This window comes from Pleurodeles waltl, chromosome 11 (assembly GCF_031143425.1).
Source record: "Pleurodeles waltl isolate 20211129_DDA chromosome 11, aPleWal1.hap1.20221129, whole genome shotgun sequence".
Lineage (NCBI taxonomy): Eukaryota > Metazoa > Chordata > Amphibia > Caudata > Salamandridae > Pleurodeles > Pleurodeles waltl.
Window position 1 is genome coordinate 280,536,368 of NC_090450.1, and position 15,660 is coordinate 280,552,027.

Below are 15,660 nucleotides of genomic sequence, written 5' to 3' on the forward strand. Positions count from 1 at the left end.
AACAGTAGCATGGCCAAACTTCTGCTTCACCTGGGGAATGTTCCAAATGCCAGTATTGCTGTTGACACCACACACATGTAGCCCTCCTGGGCCTAGCATCCATTCTCTCAGTGTTCCTCAGAGCAATTGCTCTGGCACGAGCAAAAAGTGGTGACGAAGTAGCAGTGGCTGTGCTACCACTGCATCTGTGCCTCCTCTGCTTACATTTCCCCTTGAGAAGAAGGGGTATTCTCCACTCTGCCCAGGGCCCTGCAGGAGGTTTGTTCAAGTGCAAGGGCCTAATAGTTGCAACAAGACCCAGATCTGTAGGGAGCCCTCTGCGCCCCAATTTTCCATGTTTTCTAATTCCTAGTTGAAGATTAAGGGCCTATTTTTCATGCCTGCACTAGGGGCCCTGGCACCTTGACTATATGACTGTTTTAGAGGGGAATAGGAGAGACAGCAAGCCGCTTCTCTGCGGTGATTGTTGTTAATGTTAGGGATAAAGAAAAATATTTGTATACATTTAATAGGTGAGGCAGTACACAAAGGAGTGATAAATTGACAACTCGAAATTTGGCAGTCGGAGTACTCTCACCATTGCAAGAGTAAAGTATTCTGCCATGGGGACAGCACATACTCCATATGCCCATGTCTAAATCAGTCCCAAAGTGTTTCTTTACATATAGGGGGTCATTATGACCCCGGCAGACACCATTAATATGGAATAAAGTACTGCCAACAGCCTGGCGGTACTTTTCTCCATATTAAGCCATTGGGGGTTTGGCTAAAGCCAAACCGCCAATGTACCACACAGACAGCCGTCACTTGCCCACCTGCGGGATTATGACCCCGCCTACCGCCAGGGCGGTAGGCACTATCAGTGACAGTGAATCCCTTCCCGGTCACTGATAGAGGTCGTCCCTACCCCCCTCCCCAGATTCACCCCCTGCCCCCCTGCCTCTACAGACCCCCCCACTACATACATGCACCTTCATTCACAAACACATGCATACACATACTCATTCCCACATTCATCCACGCATGCACACATCCACACACACTGACATACATACAAGCACACACACATTCACACAACACAACATACACGCACTCACACATCCATACATGCACACACATACAACACGCAACACACCCCCGCATACACGCGCGCACAGACATACCCCCCCCCCACACACACACAACACCCCCCACCCCCCTCCCCTGTCTGAGCACCCTACTTACCTGTTGTCAGGGGGTCCTCTGGCAGGAGACGGGATGGGGCGCTGCTGCCAGCAGCAGCATCCGCCAGCACAACACCGCCAGGCGGTATCATGGGTCATGATACGGTCTGCGGCACTCTACTGGTGTGGCGCTGCTGCTGGCCTACAGCGCCACCTTACTGCCATCCACGGCATGGCCACAGCTGGATTTCCGCCATCCTTCTGCCAGAAATCCTGCTGTGGTGATAGTAGGGCGGATGGCTGGTAGCCGCAGCGACGGCCTTTTGGCAGCTGTCGCCATGGCGGTAGGCGTTTTTTACCGCCGGGGTCATAATGTGCCCCATAGCAATGAAGGCCATGCAGCGGCATGTCCTTTTTGATAACCTGTAAATAATATACGTTTTTGCCCTCAGTGGGTTGAAATCCATTCTGCAATTTAGCTACTGTGACCTACACATTTTAAGCACACTGTTTTATATGATTTGGTTATAGTAGTACCTACTTTGTCCCATCTAAAATGCTCTTGACAGTGCCTAATTTGTAAATGAAAACGTGCTGGTGCCCAAAGCCCTCCACTTAAACACAGGGTTGCTGCAATTAAATGTGCGGACACGGAATACTGAGGCAGCCTTATCCTGAATCCATCTCGGGCCTCTTTGATTCATTTAAAGCCACTCCTTGCCCCTTCAGCACACTCTTGCAGCGTTTTGCTTCTTCCCATTGTGACGCTTTTTCGTTTTTCTCTTTCTCCGTCTTTCCCATATGCGTCTTTTGCTCGCAGTAAATGGTTGAGGCCGAAAAATAAGCGCAGGCGCTCAAAGATAAGTGGCGGTCGACGCACCGGAAACAACAAGCACAAATTAAGCTCTGGTTCTTGCAAACAGGAGAGATGACTTGTTGGGCTTGAGCTTGTCTGGAGCGACGGAGACTGTGGTGGGAGGGACGGCTCGCCACAGCCCATTTAACAGGTCAGCCTCCTGTCACCTGCTGTATACCCTGCTAGATTAACAAATAATTGTGACAGTGTTTGCCTACACCGAGAGAGTGCTTAATGCTCTGTAATCATCACAGCCACAAGCTTTGATAATGATCTTAATCTGCTAACCGGAAAGCCTCATTTGCCCCTCCCTCTGCTTGCCCACACACTCCTCCGTCATCCTCCATTCATCATATGCACGCTGGATGTGCAACTGAATCGGAGACGAACAAACAAAGCCGGCTATAATCTGCACCTGGCAAATCAGGGGTCATAGGTCACGCGAAGTAAGCAGGCCAGGGGTCACAGATCGCGTGGACCAGTGTCAGGAGACACGACCAGCTTTCGAAGAGGGGTGACGTTAAACAATCATCATCCCTTGCATTGCTTGCAAAAAGTCTGAAATCGTGTACTAACTTCTCTCAGTTCACTGGCGTACATTCTTTTATGAGTACAATCCAGTTGGTTGTTGTGACATATGTCATACTTACAAAGCAGGGAGACCTAAAGGCGAACAATATCAATAGACTTTTAATGCATTCAACTTTTGCGCTTTTTACCCTTTATTCGAAAACAAATTCCATTAAGAAGGTCTTAACAGAGGCCAGCCCAGCAGGCACTAAATGACAAGCAGAATGGAGCTGTCAAGTCTTGAACGGTATTTGAATATAATTTGACTGATTTTCCATGAGTTTCTCCGTTATTAACTGAGTAGTTCTTAAAAATATAATTGCTTAGCCTCGGAGGTTTGAGGTTCTCTGAAAAATCACAGACCTGTTTTTGAACTCCACTAAGCAGAAACTGAGATTTACATGTACCTGCAACTTTGCTGTGGTTGGGCCTCTTTATTTATAGACTGGTTTTGCAATCTAAAAACCTGCAGCGGAAGAGAACAAATAAAGATTGACACTCAACAATGAAGCAAGCATTAGCAATGCGAATAGGTCTTGGTTGTAACAGAAAAATGTCATTATGTATGCACTCTTTCATTTATACTTGAACTCATGCATCCATTCATCCACCCCGGCACATTATCGCTGCATTCATTCTCATATCCTCAATAAAACATACACAAACTCGAAAGCATATGCAGCATACATTAAAAGAATAAAATAAAGTGTATCACTTAAACTTGGAGTAAATATGCTTAAAAATACAATCAATTGGGCGTGCACCCGCCATGCAGTCTTATTATACATAGTATAATATTGTTTAAAAGTCCCAGCATGGCCTCCATGTTTAGGAGCATCCAGGACTGGTAAAACAGTGATGCACTATGCACAAAGCCGTTCCTAAATAGCACTTGTTAACTGAGCAAAGTTAAAGAAAAACATCTGTGTCTGTCGGTGGTCTTGGTCCTTTATCGAATACCAACTGGTAATTTGTCTTGCTTGATAAATACTTTTGCAGTGGTAGACCTTGTGTGCTTTTAATAGGTCTCTAACTAGAGTGTGCTTTGTTTTTGCAGAGAGTGACCTTTGGGGTTCCAGGAATTGTATAAAATGGTGATGATCCAGCGAACATGACCCCTGCAACAGAAAGGCTCCTTGATCAGGTTCACCTACGCAAGAGCTGGAGATGTTTTTCCAGCAATCTAGAGGCAAAGCACGTGTTGGCTGGGGAATGCAGCTTAAATATAGCCACGCCCAAGATGGCTGCTAAGAACTGCTGGATCTCATGAGATCTCTCTTCCCATCTGTAGTGAGAGGTTGCACCGATCCTGCACAGCAAAGAAAACATCACCTTTAAGTATTTGAGCCACTTAGAGATCACCATTCCCCAAACAGGAGGAATGATGGCACAGGGGTGCCAGGCATTTTGACAGGTAAGGACACAGACTGGACATAAGTGTCATGGTATAGGAGAAGTGTTTTTTTGATAGTTCCCCCTTTAAAACATCCCGCTCAAGACTGATGTGACTTGTTTAGTTTTTTTCTGGGTGGTGTTTATGAAAAGTGAACCAAGCAGGATGCATGATGTGCATTAGAAATGGGTTGCCGGGAAATCTCTTCAGCACTGAAACCCTACCAATCCACAAGGTATTGCATTTTTATTTTTATTCTTTGGAAATCAGAAAAGATTTACCCTCACATTTTAAGTAATCATTAATGAAGATCGGTGGTGGTAGACTGGAAAGTGTAGTGCCTGGAAGTATGGTAATGAGTAAACATCAAAGGCTGGGTGACGTTCATCGGAGTTGGTAGCCTTCATTTTGCAGAACTGGGATTCAATACCATGAGAGCCTCTAATTGGCCCACAAATCTTGGTAGGAATTTATTTTTTCCATGCTGATATACATTTCTAGGAAACAACCCCTATCATCAACTGTGTGAGCGGTTTTGTAAACTTGAAACTTGAGAGATTTCTTTAATTCCGAATATGCTGTGTGAAGTAATGTTTTACGTTTTTTATAATGTTCTTGGATGAAAGGTAATTTACTTTCCATATGCAACTCCATTGGGTGCTTTTGAGGTGCCAACCTTGCAAGCAAATAAAGGAGAAATTTCCCAAGGGTACTTGTCAGGAGTTGTTGCAAATCATGTCACCCACAAAACACTGGACCAAGCTTCTTCATCTTCTACAGTGTATAGGAGACAGCACAAGTATTGCTTAATATTTTGATTTGCTCTGTACGCTTGACCATGCGTTTGCAGATGATAGCTAGAAGACAACCATGCATCCATGTTTGATGATTCACACAAGCAATTCCAAACTCATGACATAAATTTAATTCCTCAGTCAGTACTTAATACGGGTGGCAAGTCCATGCAGTTGCACAGTCCTATTCCTGAAGATTGTAAGCAATTCGAGTGTTGATGGGATCTTTTCAAAGGGGAAAAGATTTCCATTTTTGCAGATGATCAATAGTGGTTAGAATGATTTTAAAACATGTCTTGGCTTTCTTGGCTTTGGCCAACTCTATTTCGAAGTCCTGGCAGTGGTTTTCCAAGGTTTTGGTGATACTGGAAGGAGACAAAGTAAGCCAGAAGGAGAGGCATGTGAACACTTTTCTTGGGCACACATGGAACAGGTTTTAACATATTCATGTGAACCTTTTGGACACGAATGACCACCTAAATGTGTTTTTAAAATGGCAGTTTTTTGGGGATATCTCGTTCACCAGCCAAGTTTTTGTGAGAACAGAGCTGTGAGGCCTGTTTTGTAACAAAGATTCCAGTAAGAAGCAACCTTTTCCCATAGATGTATAACCCACCCTTTTCTATTAATGGTGCTCTGTTTAATAACTACTGGACATCAGTTCTGTTGAATATTATTTATCTGAAGTTTTTTTAAAAATCTGCAGTTAAAATCATCCCATGAAAACAATCATCTGGGAATAGAATGAAATGGAATCTTCTTTTCTCATAATACCTTTATGGGCTGCAATTTGAGACAAAATGAGTAGACCCCCGAGGTGAGGGGATGGGTCCGTAAAGCATGGAAGGTTGGACCACTATGTATCAAATTACCAAAAAGAGACAACACAGCTTGTGGCTCAATATTAATAGTTTTTGCAAGCAAAGTAGTCAAGGAAACTCATAAATTGATCATCACATTTTCAGTAAGTGAACTTCATAATTAATCTCATCAAATATTTCATATGCAGTTTAATATCTTATGGGACACAAATCTCTAACATGTAGGCCTAAAAGGGCATTTTGGACAGATCATGAATACGGTCAAAATTAACATAAGTTGCATATTGTATTTTATATTCCCATTCATACAGTGCAGCACTGATGAGTGCCAAACAAATAAACAAGTTCAGAATGGATTTCCTGAATGTTAAGAACAAACTAGGACTGGGAGTCCAGAGAAAAAGGAAAACAAGTGTGAACCTAAAGTAAAGAGCTAATGTGCTCTCAAAAGTGCAGTAGCGTGGATAACAAAAGGAGCACCAAGACCCAGAACATAGACCCCTGAAGACTGAACTTTTGAGAGAAAGAGATACTCTGATTGAATCATCTGACCCCTTCACCAACTCCTCTAGGTGCGGACTGAAGGTTTGTTGAATGCAAAAGGTGGGTAGTCTAAACTTAGCGAGTACCTACCGCAAGAGTTATTGTCAGTATTATTTACAAACAATACGGTAAATGCACATGCAAAAATTTATAAGTGTGGATACGACTAGCTTATGAGGAAAGAAAAAAGTCCTTTCCAGAACATGATACCTTTGATATAGAGGGATTAGTTAATTTGCAGAAGATGCTGAAAGAACCAAAGAATGGAATAGATGCCAAACAGCGGCTTCCCGTTGTACAATGGCATGAAGAAGCGCACAAATGAAAACATGAATCTTAAGTACAGCGTACATAGGATACTCAAGAGAGAAAAATGCAATATCGGATTTGCCACAGGGACAGAGTTTGGGCTTGTGCTTCAGCTACTCCACTTCCTCCTTATCTATCTTGCTAGTTCTCCAAACCAAAAGACAAAGAGAAAGATAACAAAAACACAAGGGAGGAGGATTTGTTGGACTTGTTATCAATACTGGCCAATGGTTCTGGGGAGTGCAGCTTCTGATGCACCTCGTAACAGAGAAGCACTTGCAAGAATGCTGGTGGCTAGAGCACAAGGAGGGGATGTGAAAGCAAGCCCTATGATGTGATTTTGCTAGGAGTCTATCAACCAGGTCAGTCAGTGGCTATTTTGTGCAGGGATTATTAAAAAAGTCAGTTGATAACCATGTTCGTTGGAGGGAAAACTAAGACACTAGCAAATTGGTGACAAATGGCAATCACTGCCTAACTCCACTGTAGCAAAAAGAATGACAATGCTAAACCAAGCTTAATGTCTTGGAAATTGTAAAACATGCAGTGAGTGATTAAAGGAGTTGGATGAGGAAACCCTCACGGGGGAGTGTGTGGAAAAGGAGAACAGGAAGGTGGAAGAATTTGAAGATGGAATGCAATAGTCTGTGGAGAGGTCAAGTAGTTAGAAAGTTCTTGTTTTGCATGTGGTCAGTTGGGCTTTGGAAGCTAGATTGTCCCAATACTCCATCCAATGAGCCCAAGCTTTTGGACCAACCTGGCTACCACCAAATTGCTCAGAATCCTTACCCCAAATTGAAGGCAGTTCCAATGGTTCGGACAGTGATATGCAAACGCTAATCTCAGTGGATCAGAAGTTCCATTTGTTAAATGTGCTATTGATGGTAAGTCACTTGTCCTATTGGTACTCGTGCAAGCCGTTCAGCTCTCAAAACCTCTGCATTCTCTTTTTTGCCTACCGGCATGTCCATAGATACAGTTGGCATTTCCAATTAGAGAGTTTTCCCCCACATTAATTATCCAGTGTCCATTTCAGTAGGTCCATTTCTTCCTAGTACAATTTCTCATTTTTTGTTATTGTTATTCAGTAAATTGAACTGCATTGTCTTTTGTACCCCTGAAGGGGTGTTCATGAACACAGCTCAATGTCAAAACATAAGATACTTGCATTATTACATGAAAACTTGAGCTGCACAAAAGCAGCAGACCCAATTGCTATGCCCCTTGATTTAACAGAATTACTTTTTCAGGTACCATTCACATTGTGATCCACAGGGACCAACAATGTGGCATTCATCTTCTCAATATAACCTGTAAAGTTGAAGATTGACTTACAGAAAACTTTGCAGTGGCGTCTAAAACCTGAGACGTGGGAATTCATATCCATGTAATGGCAGATTTGATTCAGCAAAGGCTTCCGCTATCTATGATTATTAGATATAAAAATGTGATTCTGAAATGCAAGGTGAGGAAATCCAAGATCTTAGCACTATTAATAATGTAGTGATCCCAAGTTACCCTGTGGTCCACAACCCGGCTACCATTCTCTCCTGCATCCCTTCCAATGCCCAATGGTTCACCCCGGTAGATTTCTGATCCACTTTCTGATCCATCCTTGTGCATGAGGAGAGTTAGTTTTTCTTCTCATTCACATTCCGAATGTTCCAGCTTTAATGGACCTGTCTCCCTAAAAGATTTACAGAGTCTCTCTCAGCATTTTCACAAGCCCTAAAGGAGGATTTGGACATGTTAGTTTTCCCCTTGGAGTCTACTCTACTTCAATATATAGAAAATGTATTGTTGGTGTGTGTTACTCTAGATCAGTGAAAGGAAGTTCTGCATTTCTCCTTATCACTTAGAATGGGCACAAGTCTTCAAAAGAAATTTTTTATTTCTGCCTTCACAGAGTGTGGTACCTTCGTTATCAAATTTCCTCTGGCCTGCTCCACTTGTCAACTGACAAATTGAAGCCATCTGTAAGTTACCATGTCACCTAACTGTGTCCTAGGAACTTACCTTTTTGGGAATGGCAGGGAATTGTAAACAGTGGATTCAGGGTTGTACCGAAGGGCCAAACCCTTGCAAGAATACATTAGAAAAGCTACTCCTGAACCCTTTCAGTAGTCTGGTGATGCAAATAATGCGTTTTAAAAAATCAAACTAGCATTGACCTCTAGCTTTAATGCTACCTGATTCCCAGATCCTTTATATTGTACTGTCACAAAAGAAATAGAATTGCTGTTGGGGTGTTTGGTTCAAAGTGACAGGGATGAGAAAAAGCGATAGTTTATTACTCAGCAGTTTTGGACCTAGTTGCAGCTGTACTCCCACCCTGTTCATTATCTGTGGCGGCTGCTGCAAATCTTGTTGAAGCATCTGAAAATATTGTGCTGAGCTCTCTGTTAACTGTTTATGTTCTACATTGTGTAGTTGCAATCCTCATTACTACAAACATACTATACTTCTGCACAGCATGATTTCCTCAGTATGCAAATAATGTTGTTTTCTGCCTCTCATATTACTCTCACCTGCTTTGAACTCCACTTCCTTTATACCTCCTAGCATGGATGGAGATCTACATGACTGTGTATTGGCCAGTGCCCATGTCACTAAAGCATGCAGTGATTTGACTGATATGCTACTAAATGACTGTGAATTTACATGTTCTATGGTTGTATCATGTCTCAGGAATGATACTTTAGTAGCTGGCTATGCTGTTCATATTCTATAGCAATTTGTGGAAAGCTGGCATTTACCAACTGTGAAATCAGCTCAAGTTGCAGAACTCATCACTCTCACTCGAGTTTGAATCTTAGCCCCAAAAAAATACTGTTACTGTATACACAGACTCTATGTGTTGAGGTGACATACGACTTTGGGTTTCTCTGTCTGCAAAGGCATTTCTTGACCTCAGAAGGTATTCCTGTTGAGAACAGGTAATATGTTTTGAACCTTCTAAATGACTTGCAGTTGCCAGAAAAGGTGGCAGTGATGAAGTGCATTGGCCACCAGCACCCTCATGGGTCACATCAAGGGTCAATGCCCTAACTGATTAATCTACTATGTTATCAAGGGTACTTTTTCCAGCTATAAGAAATTTTAATGACCACCCCTTGTAACGAAAGAGAGGTAGGCAGGCAGGCTGTTTAAGCTACTTCTACGTTCTTTTTTGGCTGTAATTATGGTGTTTGGAATTACTGATACTTTTGACAAAATAGGAAGAAATGCAAAAATTCAATAAGAAATAGCAAACTCAACCACATACCCTTACGATTAGTAACAGCAGTTATATGCCCATTTCAGGATGGCAATCCAAATCAGAATGTATAGCAGCAACTGGTGGGGTCAGTGCCATCGTAAGGACTGAATGTTGCACTCACCTTCCCAACACATCTCTTAGTATACATAAGCAGATAGATAACATTGATGAGTGTAAAGAAACTGCATGAGACCCAAAGCAACCCTGACCTAAATCACAGTGACATTTGGACGTGGTTGGGGAACGTTTTGGATTTTGGGGTATGAAGAAATTTGAATCCATTATTGCTTTTGTTTTATTTCTGGTTATGAGATATATTGCTCTTAAGCTAATAATGTGCATCATCCAACACTGCTGTAAAATAAAAGACGTGATAATGATAAGATTTATAAAGAAACGGTGAGGCTGTATTCTATCAAACTGTTTGAGGGCTGTACAACCTTAAATCCACTCGGTATCATGTCCATAAACTTCTATGTAGTACAGTCATATTCACTAAATTTGATAATTTACTAGTGTTTTATAAGCAAATATAGATGTGTTTTTGTAGTGGTTTGAAGTTTCCTGTGGCATTGAATATATTTTCTAAAGTTGTCATGGGTTAAGTGGCTCAGAAGCCAGAAGACTAAGGGGTATACCCACATTTCATAAAGCTGCAACTTTCTTTTAATTCTTGGCAAGACACAGTGGGATTTAGGAGAATAAGAGCCTAGTGACGTTTGTATGAATGATATCTTCCTTACAAGGACGTTCACCACTTGCTTGAGGAGAAAATCCAGACAACTGCTCATAAGGAAAGTTTTTGCCCAGAATAACACATTTCTGCCACCTGATTAAGCGCAATTGACATGTGGTTTAATTTTGATGTATTTGTAGCTCTTTGCTTCAACTGACTGTTTTCTAGCATGGGCCTTGGTCAATTCAAATGACAATTGTCTCTGATCTTTTGCTATGCTGTCTGCTATATTCCATTAAGTGCTGGTTTGATTGTAGGCCTCCCAACAAATTGTCATTTTTTTAAATTCAAGGGTAATGCATAATTAATAGAAGTTATGTAAGGTATGGTGGCATGGTTTAAAATTTGCCCAGACATTCTCATGATCATGATGTGGTGGAAATGAATGTGTTATATTTTTTATCAAACATCATCCAATTCAGAATAGATTATTCTTCGAGGGGACCTTCAAGGGTGGAAAAGTTAACCATTTCAGAATTCGGATTGTGAGCTAAATTGGTCTAGACTTTTTTGGCTCGTATAACTTGGGAACCATAACATTTTTCTTTGCAAAGACTGAAGTTAAATCTTTTTGTTTAGGGCTTCAATTGTTTTGTGATTGTGAATGGTCAACCAGGGAAGTCCAAGAATTATCTTTGGTGCATCAATTAAGTCAAAAATTAATTCACCAGTGCGGTTTTACTTATAAGACAATTTCCAAAAGCTGGTTTGGTGATGAACAAGACGGGAAGTTAACATCCTCACTAGCTGCAGCATGCACTGCTTCGATTTTGTCTTTGATTTGAAAAGGGAAAAGTTTTTTTGCAAACTGGATGTGAGTAAAATTTCCAGTTGTGCTGGAGTCTATTAAATCTTTTTATTATTTCACTAGTGGAGAGAGTTACTGAAATGGTCAAAAAGTGATACACTCCATAAGATGACAAGTTTTAGGTCGGTGTTATAGACAAAACCAGCAGTATGCCCACTCCTCCACCCACTGAGATAATTCGTTTTCTGACAACAGCTGAATTCCAAACATGGACACATCCTTGACTTGATTCATCTTCTTTGATTTGTTAGGACACTCCTTAATGGAATGTCGACTTTTGCCACAGTAAAAACACTAGTTCATTTTACTAAGTGGGCCTCAAATTCACCCCATGTGCTGCATGGGTTCAATGGCAGGTGTGGTTTTAATGCTATCTGTCCAGGGTTTATCACTGATCACAATTATTTTAATATCTACATTTTGAACTTTTTGAGACAGTCTCTATAGTAATCAATGGTTTAGTTCATCTACTAATTCTATGAATTCTGTACAAACTTAGGGTGAAGCCACCAGTTGAGAGAGGAGATCCTTCAGGTCCTTTCTGAGGTTTCCTTAGAAGAGTGAGATTCTGTTGTTCTTTGGCCTGTTAGTTTCTGCCTGCAACTGATTGAAGGTGGTTTTGTTGAGTATCAAATCAGGTGAACCCTGTTTTAAATGTGGGAAAAAACGGCCACAGCACACAGAGAGTAATGTCCAACAATTAAACCAGCAACGATATTGCTGGTGTGGTACTGTAGGTTCGGAGAGGAATTGTGTTGAAATGAGTCTCAAATCCGGTTTGTAGATGTTGTCTTTATTTGTAGATGCTTAGAAAGCATTAAATCATCGTGTAGAAACAGCCAACACGTGTTTCGTCACACAGGTGACTTTATCAAGGCTGGGGCCGTTGGTTTTAGAGTAGGTAAGTGGTGGTGTATGGTGACGAAGTATCTCTGTACTTAATGAATAGGGCTGAGTTGGATGGTACAGAAATGTAATTAGAATGGCTGCGCCAAGCAGCTACAGGTACGTAGGTAAGAGGCTTGTTTGGTAATGAAGATTGGGGAGGCCCTGATAAGCCTGAAAAGTAACCAGTAAGAAGCGAAGCGGTGAGCACTCCAGTATTCGTACGAGCGTGTATTGTGACAATACTTCGTCACCATACACCACCACTTACCTACTCTAAAACCAACGGCCCCAGCCTTGATAAAGTCACCTGTGTGACGAAACACGTGTTGGCTGTTTCTACACGATGATTTAATGCTTTCTAAGCATCTACAAATAAAGACAACATCTACAAACCGGATTTGAGACTCATTTCAACACAATTCCTCTCCGAACCTACAGTACCACACCAGCAATATCGTTGCTGGTTTAATTGTTGGACATTACTCTCTGTGTGCTGTGGCCGTTTTTTCCCATTGTCGTTCTACGGTACTCCTAGTACCCAATTGGTGCCTACCGGGCAGTAAGGCACCTGGCCGATTTGCACCAGACTTTACTCATATTCAATTTATCTAAACTATCTATTTACTGCCTGGAAGTGCGGCGCCTCTCACCCTTACTGCCCTTATTTCTTTTCTCCCTGTTTTAAATGTAGTAGTTTGTTATCTGTTGTTTGAACAAATGTTTAACAGGAGAACAACTTCCACATCTCTTCCTTAAAAATATGGTAATTATTTAAAAGTGGGTCATCCCATTTGACAAAAGAAATTGTGTCTTCTGCTATGAAAGAGAGGATAAACACTATTTTTGAGGCCTCATCTGGAAAAGCTGTCAATTTGGACATAAAAAGCAGGTGACAATGTTTCACAAAAATCCCACGTTTGAAACTTTATCTGGGAAAGAATTTGGGCAGGGCTAAAAGAATACATTTTGGGGTCACCACCTGAATCTGCATGGCACCTTTTGGGCAGAAGCTCTTGCTACTAAACGAAAACTCAACACCCCTTCCCCCACAACACCTGGAAACTTGAAACCTATCTCTTGTCTGAATAGATGTTAAGGTCTAGCCTCTAATGGTGTAGGTAGAGATCATTCTCCGGGGCAAGGGATCGCTTATTGTGCTTGCATTGCTCTTTCCTCTAATCTTAAAGTCTGAGGGACTGACTCACAAAGGTAATTTACACTTTTGGCAAAGTGTACACTTTGCAGTACATTTACTGCTTTTGATATACAAAAGTGGAAGTTGCATGGCTCTACTCCCAGAGTAAAGCAGTTGGCGTACTCTTGTGTGCATGAGTGAGGTCCCAACCTAAACTCTACACTGACCTTCCCAAGCCCCTATTACTCCTCCCTAATCCCATCTCCTCAGCAATTTACCTGTCCCTTTTCTCACCCACTGCCCTGTATCCCTCTCACATTTACTACTAAAACCTATACTTACAGTGCATAAACCCTGTAGATGGGGTGGAGAAGTCTGCACACATAATTATAGGTAAACTTACATTTGTAGTATATTGTGTAGTACTACAAAAACTGCTACAAAGTCCAATGTGTGACTCAGTCTCTGATTATTTTCCTCAAAAGATAACAAGATATTGACAATGTTCTTCAGGGTAAAAATCCTGTGTGTCTATATTGCCTGGGCAAGATTTATTATGTGAGCTTTCCCTTCTGACAATGTTCAGGATGCTGGGGCACTTGCCATTTTTTTCCAGATGGGCTCCTTAAGATCTTGCAGAGGAGATATGTGTCCAACTCTCTCCCAAACTCCTTTTCCTTGTTTCTTGTCTAGTTTCTCACAATGGTTGAAGAAATTGGGACTCAGGGTGGGTTGCTTTTGAAGTGTCTTTTGCAAATCCTCTAGTCGTGATGAACCTTAAGAGACACAACACAAATTGTCTTTGACAAGGTTTGCCTTAACTCTTATTATGAATGTATTGTTAAGTCTGATTAATAAATGGGCGCCCCCAAAGGATCAATCCTTACTACCTGTAAGAGATCTTGTATTTTCTCTTCTCTTTATTTGTTAGGTCAATGTGACTTCATTGTTTTCATGATTCAACGAGCTAGAGGGGAGTTTTGTTGTCCTTTTGGACAGAAAGACAAAAATTGCTACATCAAACTACACACTGTAAAACACTACGTAATGTGCAATCTCAAAACCCCCAAAAAGTAACACTTACCAGTTATTTAAATGTTCATGACAATCTGCATAATCTTTTGGATTTTTGGTAGTGCCGATCTTCTAGTTGTTTCACGAGACTGACATTCCTCAAGCCGGTGTTTTAACTGAGCAAAGAACTCCACGACGGATTAGAGAAAATCTTCTCAGTCTCTTTTTATACTCCTAATTGTTCTTTAAAATATCAACTGGAAATATGTCATGCTTGAGCAATACCTTTGTAATTGTAGACCTTGTGTGTTTTAAATTGGTCACTAATCTTGAGCTCTTTTTTTCAGAGAGTGACCTCTGGCTTTCCAAGAAATGTAAAAGATATTGAGGATCCAATGAACATTAGAGATGTAATGGAGAATGGCTCTCCTAAGGTTCAGGTAAGTGGGAGAGGGAGCAGGAGATGTGGATTCTTCAGGAGTCTCAAGGCAAAGCATGTGCTGACTCGTGGGTGCAGCATAAATACTGCTGTGTCACAGATGAATGAGAACTGCAGGATCACATGAGATGTCTCTTCCTATCTGTAGCAAAACCTTGCATGTACCCTGCACAGAAAAGAAAACTCCACCTTCAGATTTTTTAGCCACCTAGGGCTCAGCATGTCCCTAATAAGAGTGATCGAGACCCGGGGCGTGAAGGGTAGGGCATGGACGAGGGACACCTGGACAGCTGGGCACATGGACTGGTCATGGGGTGTTGACATTTGATGCTGGGCACATAGACAGGTCATGCTTGACATTATATTACTGTTGTCTAAACAATATACAACCTCTCCTAAAATATATTCATAATGATTATCTAAGTGCAGATCTTCTTCCCTAAGGGTTTGCCAAAGGTTTTCAGAGCAGTTAATCAACGCCAAAACCCTTGTCTCATACTGTAATCTGTGAGATTCCATGTAATAGAATACTCGTTTACAGTCTTTAGCATAGTGTAATAACAATCAACCATTAAACGCCTACTGGCTTTAACAGTTCTTAATCACAATAAGTAGGTCATGCCTATTTCTTTTTTCATAACATTTCATGCTAAAAAGAACAGATCTATGGTATCTGAAAACAGTGTCCTACTGAACCAACTAGGTTTACTGCCTTTATCTTTGGCTTGTCACCACACCCAACCCATGCCTACTGTATTGTCCATGAGTGTTACCATAAGACAACTATCAGGCATACTCTCATAATGTTGCACACTCACAAAATTAGAGTTCATAAAATAATATACAAGCCTTCCTAAGAGGGCCAAACATGGATTAATAGACCTTAATCCCCCAAACCCTTCATTGCCAAGGGGTAACCTGTTCCCTTGCCT